Source organism: Hylobates moloch, unplaced genomic scaffold (assembly GCF_009828535.3).
Source record: "Hylobates moloch isolate HMO894 unplaced genomic scaffold, HMol_V3 SCAFFOLD_34, whole genome shotgun sequence".
Taxonomy (NCBI): domain Eukaryota; kingdom Metazoa; phylum Chordata; class Mammalia; order Primates; family Hylobatidae; genus Hylobates; species Hylobates moloch.
The window spans coordinates 472050-480309 of NW_026652309.1; the positions used below are offsets into that span (position 1 = coordinate 472050).

Here is an 8260-nt window from a genome sequence, read left to right on the forward strand (position 1 = left end):
AGAGTGAATATCTTTTCAGAACTTGGCTTGGGTCTCATTTGCTGACATCCATTGGCCGAAGAAAGTCCCCTGGCTGAGCAAGCCCAGAGTCAGTGTGACAGGAATACAAGGAGGCCATTAATCAGGTAATCAGTGCAACCACTTGACCACTATGGTCATGGGAAAGAGGAAGACAGTCTACAGATCTCATGTGTCATTTCTCCTTAACCTGATCTGAGGTGCTACCTAATTTTGTGACAGTGGAGGTAAGACATTGCAAAGCTGAATGTATGATGTCTATGCTTACATTCAGCTTTGCAAAGTAATGTATTTTGCTGAATGGCCAGAAGACTATGATGAGGGTTTGGAGAGGTAGAAATAAGAATCCAATATTGAATCCAGTAGGTTGCAATGATTAAAAAACAAAATTATAGGATATGCCTTAGAAACTGTGAAAATAGCCTCATTTTTATAAGACCTTTCAGAATGTGTCTGTTGAATGCATATTTTCTTTTGCAGTTTTCTCAACAGTAAACTTTGAAATAATTGAGTGTTTGCTGTTCAGAGATGCCTCTTTGTGTGAACTAATAATTGCCTTTTGGTGCTGCATTTTGGGGGAGAACTTAAATAAAAATGGTCAAGCATGATTAATTCTGCCCACTGCCAAAATGTTAATTGCTTCATTTTCCTTCATTTCAGAGTCAGAACAATGGGTCTTAATGGGCAGCCTATCTCTCTCTAAGAATGACCAATCAGAGAACAAGGCCAGAGCTTGAAGGTGATGGTGATCTGCCATTCACAATAACAGAACCCTGAGGAAAGGTGACAGACAGGTCCTTTTCAGAGCTGGTCTGGACCCCTGAGCTTCCTGGGTCCCCCTCCTTCCATGATCTTCCCTCTCAGGGAATTAGTAACTCAAAAGTCGTTTGGGGGAACAATGTCTTTGCTTTTGCTCATAAATCAGTCCCACTGGTCACTTGAGGGAATTGTCACATTTTGCTGTGACACATTGCTGCCTTTGAAAGAATAATTGCCAGATTTGGCCAACTTGGGAACAGCTTCCTTCATTTCCTCTCTAGGGATGCCCTAAAGAGTATTTACTTTCATTTAAAAGAGAGCAATTTCTTCTCATGAAATCAACAGTTTTCTCCATGAGCCAAGCTTGTTTTATGATATTAAACATTTAAATAAAATTATAAATGTACCATAAAATGCTGATGGATGATTAATTTATTTTTATTTTGCATGTTTTAAGGCTGTGGGGATTACTGTTCTGAAGCAGATCCAAATATAGTTCTTGAATTCTATGTAGAGCTGAAAGAGTCAGTATCCAGCAATGGTTGAGTGGGCAGTAAGAGATGGCGGCCCACTCTCTGTGCCGTTGCTGTCCCAAGGAGAAGAGAAGAAAGAAGCTGGAGGTGGAGGGGAAGTTTCGGAGCAATAGTGGGGATGGATGGATGAAAGGGAATTATTTGCCCTGTACCCTCTTTCCCTCAGCCAATGAGCCTTCCAGGATGGGCCTATCCTGTCCCTGCACAGCTGCCCCGTCCTTCAGGGTCACCCAGACTTTCTGTCCAGAGCACAGAACTTGAGCTGGGAGGCCCGCGTCTGAGCCATCACTCTACTCCTTTTAGCTCTGTGAACTGGAGCATCACGGGAAACTCCGTAAGCCTCAGTTTTGCCATCTGTGAAATGGGTGAGCAATCGCCAACCAAACCACTGGGATACCTGGAAGACCCAGATAATACCCTGACAACCCCTAAGGTGTCTGTGGACTTGATGAGCACAGCACCAGCCCACACTAACTTTCCTGTGCTGCCTTCACTGGCCTTGTGAATACACTGAGTAGTTCAATCCAGAATAAAAACATAATAGTCACACACTATCTTTCCTTCATTATGGTGGAAATTGAGGATTTACTCAGTTAAGTAACTTGTCAAAGGCTAAAGGAGGAATCCAAACCCAGGTGAGCATCAGTCCCCTGATCTGTTCTTCCCAAGCTGTTAATAGATTGAGGAACCCAGAATTAGATCACGCACCCAGCGCCTATGAAGCACTCACCTGTGCTTTCAAACACCACCCCTCAGCGGCAGGAGGGTCAGGAGGGGGTGGGCAGGACAATTGAACTAAACTAAACTACATTGAAGAGCAGGCCATTTTGCTCTGAGTGTGTGTGTGATGCTGACGGGGCTACATCGGGTTCAGATTTCACTATGATTTCTCCCAGCTCCTGGTTCTCAGCTTGGGAGCCAATCAGGCGGCTCTTGTGTGCCTCTTAACACACGAGGCTGTGGAGTGGCATCCAGAGAGGTGCCTGGCGCGTAAGTAGTGGGTGTGAGATGCAAATCTGGGCTCTTAAGTCATAATCCTGTTTGTGACATCGCCTCCGGTTGCTATGGTGATGATTATGTTATCAGAGGATTATCATTTTCTGTGAAGAATGGGTAGAAAGACCAAATGAGCCTCCAAGAAACCAAAGGCCTCGTTCATAAACAATCACTCTGAAAAATTAAAACAAAGCATAGGAAGGAACACATTGGCTGACAAATGTGTGACACTGTGGATTCTTTTATTCCAAATAAAATGCTTTTCAGGTTTTTAAGTTCAAAGCCTGTTTTAGGGCAGAAAATAAGCCATCATAACAAAAGAACAAAAAGGGGAAATTTAATGAGAAATATGACAGAAGACAAGGAGAGCAGAGAAAACACAAAAGTTGAAATGTAGCAGATAACAGAACAGAAGGATATTAAATGACTTTTAATGAAACGATTACCCTGAAAAAATACAACTCAGAGAGCAAAATATTTTAATTATTTTATTAAGGAACAAAGCAAATTAGCTGTCACCCATAAATAAACACAATCCCCATATTAGAGTGAATTTTGAGAAGAAAGTTTTCAATTGAGACTGACTGAATAGAAGAACCATGTTTGTACATGTATTTACATGTAAGTTGAACATTCTTCATTGACTGGACCAGGTTGTCAATTGATGTTTCAATCTAGCAACAGTTTAGTGTTAGGTGTAAACAAAAGCTTTAAAAAGTGAGAAGTACGTTTTTGGAGATCTTGATGCTTCCACTCAAAATACCTCAAATGAAAAACGCCTGTCCCATCTCAAATTCCAATTTCCTTTTAAATTATAAAGAGCTAGCTTGAATACTGGTTTCAGTTAGCATGGGGCCATCTATTTTGGATTTTATGTTGTACATTCTTTCTGAATCAGAGAATAATCCATTATTCTAAAGATATATTCCATATTTGTTAACCATCCATCCAAGTTTAGACCCATCTGTATCAGTTAGCAATGCTGTAATAATGCTGAGTAACAAATCTTTCCATAACCCAGAGACTGAAAACAACAGGCATTTCTCACTTATGAGCCAGTAAGAGAGTTGCATGGCACCATGGCTGGGCTAGGCTGGACTCTGGACGCCCAGCTCCTGGCTCTAGGTTCCAGGCTCCAGGCTGTGATTTGAGTTGAGTTCTGCTCCTTGAGCCTCCCATTATCCTTGAATTAGTGGCTCCCCAGGGCATGGTGTCTTGTGGTAACAGTAGGAACTCAGCAGGCCATGAGGAAGCACCAGATGCCCTTAGGCTTGGCTCAGGATTGGCATGTTGTCTCTGCTTATGTTCCATTGGCCTGAAAAAGCTACTTATCCAAGCGCTACTTCAGTGGGATGAGGCAAGTGGCCCTGGGAAAAAGGGAGGGAAGATTTTCAGCATTGTAACCCAGCACATGGTGCCATCTGACCAGAGGCTGCTCCAACTGCTTTGGACCCTGAAGAAGAGGCATCTTATAGCAGCAAGAGCCTGGAATGGGAAGCAGTGGAATTTCAGCTCTGTTCATCACTTCTCAGCCATGGGACCTTGGGCAAGCCTTTGAGCCCCAGCCCCTTCATCTGCAAGGCAGTTGCTGCGGGGTATGTGGGAGCACAGCCTTGGAAGCCTGCAAGACATGCATCTGAGTTCTGGTATTTGCCACCTGCTGGTTGTACCTTCCTTGATGTTCAGTTTCCTTATCTGTGAAATGGGGATAAGGCCACCTCTCTTCCTTGTTGGAAGTCCAGTGCAACTCCCTGTTGGGAGCGGGGGGAGATATGGCATAGGGACTATCAGATCAAATGAGCAAACACAAGTGAAGTATGTAACACTTTGACTGGCATGCCATCGGTGTTTATACAATGTCCACAATTTTATCATTTATAAGTATATGGTGATCCCCAGAAAGATATGTGTGCTAATACCAAGAACTTGTAAATGTGACCTTGTTTGGAAAAAAGAGTTTTTGCAGAGGTGATTAAGTTAAGGATCTTGATATGAAATCATCCTGGATCCTCCAGGTGGACCCTAAATCCAATGACGAGTATCCTTTTAGATAGGGCACAGTGGCTCACACCTTTAATCCCAGCATATTGGAAGGCTAAGGCAGGAAGATTTCTTAAGCCCTAGAGCTCGAGATTAGCTGGGGCAATATAGCGAGACCCCATCTTTAAAAGAAAAAAAATTAACTGGGCATGGTGGCATGCGTCTGTAGTCCCAGCTGTTTGGGAGGCTGAGGTAGGAGGATCACCTGAGCCTGGGAGTTTGAGGCTGCAGTGAGCCATGATTGCACCCGGGAGTTTGAGGCTGCAATGAGCTGGATTGCACTCCAGCTTTGGTGACAGAGCAGAACCCTGTCTCAAAAAAATAAAAAAATAAAAATAGACACACAGAGCAGAGACAGGGAAGGAAGAGGAAAAAACCACGTGAAATGGAGGCAGAGATTGGAGTGATGTGTCCAAGCCAAGGAACACCAAGAGCCACTGGTGCTAGAAGAGGCCAGGAAGGGTCCTCCCACAGAACCTCTGTGGGGAGGATGGCCCTGCTGATTCCTTGATTTCAGACTTCTAGCCTCCAGAACGGGGAGGGGGATATACTTCCCCATGTGGTCATTGGTTACGAAAGCTCCAGGAGACTTCTACACACGGGTTGCTGTGCAGGGCATAGCCTCATGTGTGTGGCTGAATGTCCTGGTTGTTTTGTACCGGGGTTTGAGTTAGGCCCCTCAACAACAGCAGTTACAGAGCAGAGGAGGGTCTTACACCTTGAACCAGACTGCTCCGGCTGCCCAGGAGAGGAGCCAGTCTATACAAAGAGCCAGCGCAGGCAGAGCTCACTATGGGTGAGGAAGGCTGGATGGGGCTAGGCAGGGGGGCTGGGGAAAGGGCTTAATGGGGAGGTGATGAGTGAGCAGAGAACTGAATGAGGTGACAGGAATGTGGGGGTCAGAAAGCACTCCAGATATGGCAGGTGCTGGGCCCTGGGCAGACATGTGAAAGAACCAGCAAAGAAGCTGTGGGCACAAAGTTTTGAACCTAGCAAATAAGAGAAACATCATGCACACCAGACACTGTGATGAGCAGGCTCAGCTCGAGTCACGGAGAGTCACCTCCTTCAGAATGTCCTGGAACCCACTCATGGAGCCAGAGGGTGAGGGGATCTTCTTTCCCGGGTGCCAGCCATCCTCCACGAGTCCTCCTTCTCCTCCCCTTCTCCTTCTTCCCCCTTCACCATGCACGGTGTGATTTTCAGATAAATGAAACAAAATTGCCCCTTTTAAAGATCTACTAAAAGCCTCCATCTCCTGGCTCTCTCAGCCTTTTTCCTTGCTACTTGAAAAAAGAAGGGGCCAGGTTGAGAGGAATGGCCTGCTTGAGAGGAGCTGTGCAAATGAATATGAAGCCCACTTCCTTTCAGCTGTGGGCTGAGAGATGGCTCTTCTCCCCATCTCATTATTGAGGGCCGAATGGAGGCTCTTGGAGGCCTATACTTTTCAGAGCTCATAAGCCTAGCAGCTGTGTGGAGAGGGAGCCAGGCCTTTCCAGGGTTGTGTCCTGTCCAGCCTGGGCAGTGTGAGGAGTGGTCCAAGGGATGCCCAGCCAGGGTCGCTGGGCCCTGATGGTAAGTCCAAATCAATGGCCCATGCAAGCAAGGGGTGGTGAGATGGCCTTTGTATTAGTCCATTTTCACACTGCTATAAAGACATACCCAAGACTGGGTCATTTATAAAGAAAAGACTAACAGTTCCACAGCATTGGGGTTGCCTCAGGAAACTTACAATCTTGTCGGAAGGGGAAGAGGCATGTCTTACATGGCAGCAGGCAAGAGAAGTGTGTATGAGTGAAGGGAAAAGAGCTCCTTATAAAACCATCAGATCTCTTGAAAACTCACTCACTATCATGAGAACAGTATGGGGGAAGCTTCCCCCATGATCCAGTCACCTCCCATTGGGTCCTGCCCTTGACAGGTGAGGATTGTGGGGATTATAATTCAAGATGGAATTTGGGTAGGGACACAAAGCCTAACCATATCAGCCTTGCTTTGAGAAATCCAAGCTGACACCTTGATGACCATCCACTCTGACAACTCAGGGCTGGGTCACTGTCTGAGGCTGGCCAGGAGCACTGGACAAAAAGGATGTGGTTGCATAACTGCGTGTCTGTTCCCGCTGGTGGTTCCCAATGGCGTCAAGAGCCGTCAGTAGCAAGTATATGTCATGCAAAATCACAAGTGCAGAGCCCTCTTGACCAGGGTGCCTTCCCACTCGGATATCCCGTCAGCGTGAACCATTGCTTCACGTTAAGATGCAGTCAGACATCAACAGACACAACATGTCACTAGAATCAGCTGCATCTGGCCACATCCAGAGTGGGTTTATGTGCCAGCCAATGTTACTGGGGACTTCACAGTTTTAAAAGGAGATTGGAAAAGTGGCATTTGGAGGAGGAGTCTAACTGTGGTGATGGGAAATCTACAAGCCAAGTTATGTGGGGTCTGAGTAAAGAAACTGGTCATATGAAGACAGAAGAGAGGAGGCCAAGAGAAAGGACAATGATTTAAAAATATTTGAAGGCTTCAGAACAAAAGAGGAGGGCACTTAGTAAGTTCCTGTGAAACAAATGAGCTGGGTTTTTGCTTTGTTTTGTTTTGCTTTAGAAGAACGAAGTTTTAGGAAATGACTTGCAGCCACATGGATGCAGCCTTCCTTGACTAGAAGGTATCCCCTTCAATCTTGTCCATAGGAGATGTGCTATTTTGGGAGATGATTGAATAGAACTGAAAGACCAGACTCCTTGTGCAGCAAGTGAAAGAGAATCCACGGTCACTGGGTCGTCTACATAAATATCCCCAGGTAGTGCTGCCTTCAGGCAAGGCTGGATCTAGAAGCTTGAACAACGGTCTTTGAAGACATGGTTGAGCTCCTGTTGACTCTCTCCCCCGCCTTTTTCAACATCAGCTTCACCCGAAGTTTCTCCATTGTGTCTGTGGCCAACTCAGGCTCTGGAGACATGGTGTGTGGGCTCCAGACCTGTGCTTCCATGGCTGGGTGGACAGGATCCCATCCAGGACACATGGTTTTGGTCAGAGGTCTGGGATCCACTGATTGGCTCCAGTCCATCATGGCCCATCCTGGGACTCAGTGTGTGGTCAGTTACAGCCACTCCATGTGGCTTAGCATGGCACCAGGCTGTCTTCTCAAGCAGCATGGGCGGTGTGGCCAGAGGGTGGGGAGAAACTGCTGGCCAGGAGACAGTCTGCCCCACTGTACCATCTGCCAGAGGTGACAGGGAGATGGTGGGTATAGGAGGTGGGGTCAGAGCAGGCGAGCTCTAATTTTCCTTCCAATGGTCACAATAACACAGTGACAAGGGCATTGCAAGATTTTGGCATAATGTCCCTGTGCTGTAGGTTCTACTGTCATTGCCGGTTTGCAGATGAGACCACAGAGTCTCCGAGAAGTGTAGAAACTTGCCTAAGGCCACACAAGGAAAAGCAGGGGATCGCAAACTGAACTCAGATGGATCTGACTCACAAATGCTCACTCTTAGTCACCACCCTACACCATTGGGGCACCAGGCTAACAGATGGAGAGGAACATGGGCCCTGTGTGGACAGAATGATGCACCTCAAAGATGTCCATGTCCTAATCACTGGAACTTGTGGATTGAGTGTGCTGCCTTACGTGACAAAGGAGAATTCAGGCTGCACATGGAATGAAGCTTGCTAAGCAGCTGACCTGGAGATGGAGGTTATACTCGGTTACCCAGGTGGGCCCACCATGATCTCCATGGTTCTCATAGGCAGGAGGCAGAAGAGAGGCAGGGTCAGAGGGTGCCAGGGGGATGGAACTGTGGGAACAGCACTGAGAGGTGCAGTGCTGGCTTTGAAGGTGGAGGAAGGGGGCTCTGGAAGCTGCAGAAGGCGAGGAAATGGGTTCTCTCCTTGAGCTTCCAGAAAGA

General features: G+C 46.6%; 1 long non-coding RNA gene across 2 annotated transcripts; it reads right to left on the reverse strand.

Moving 5' to 3' along the window:
• Window positions 1–1191: 1191 nt before the first annotated feature.
• On the reverse strand, window positions 1192–2307 carry LOC116463376 (uncharacterized). 2 transcript variants are annotated; one of them, XR_004246672.1, is made up of 2 exons: window positions 2041–2307; window positions 1192–1391 (listed from the first exon to the last, which is right to left on the reverse strand). It is a non-coding gene; the product is annotated as an uncharacterized LOC116463376 (long non-coding RNA). The 2 variants fall into 2 exon arrangements; XR_009212029.1 differs by having other exon boundaries at window positions 1192–1363; window positions 2041–2301.
• Between the last annotated feature and the right edge of the window lie 5953 nt (window positions 2308–8260).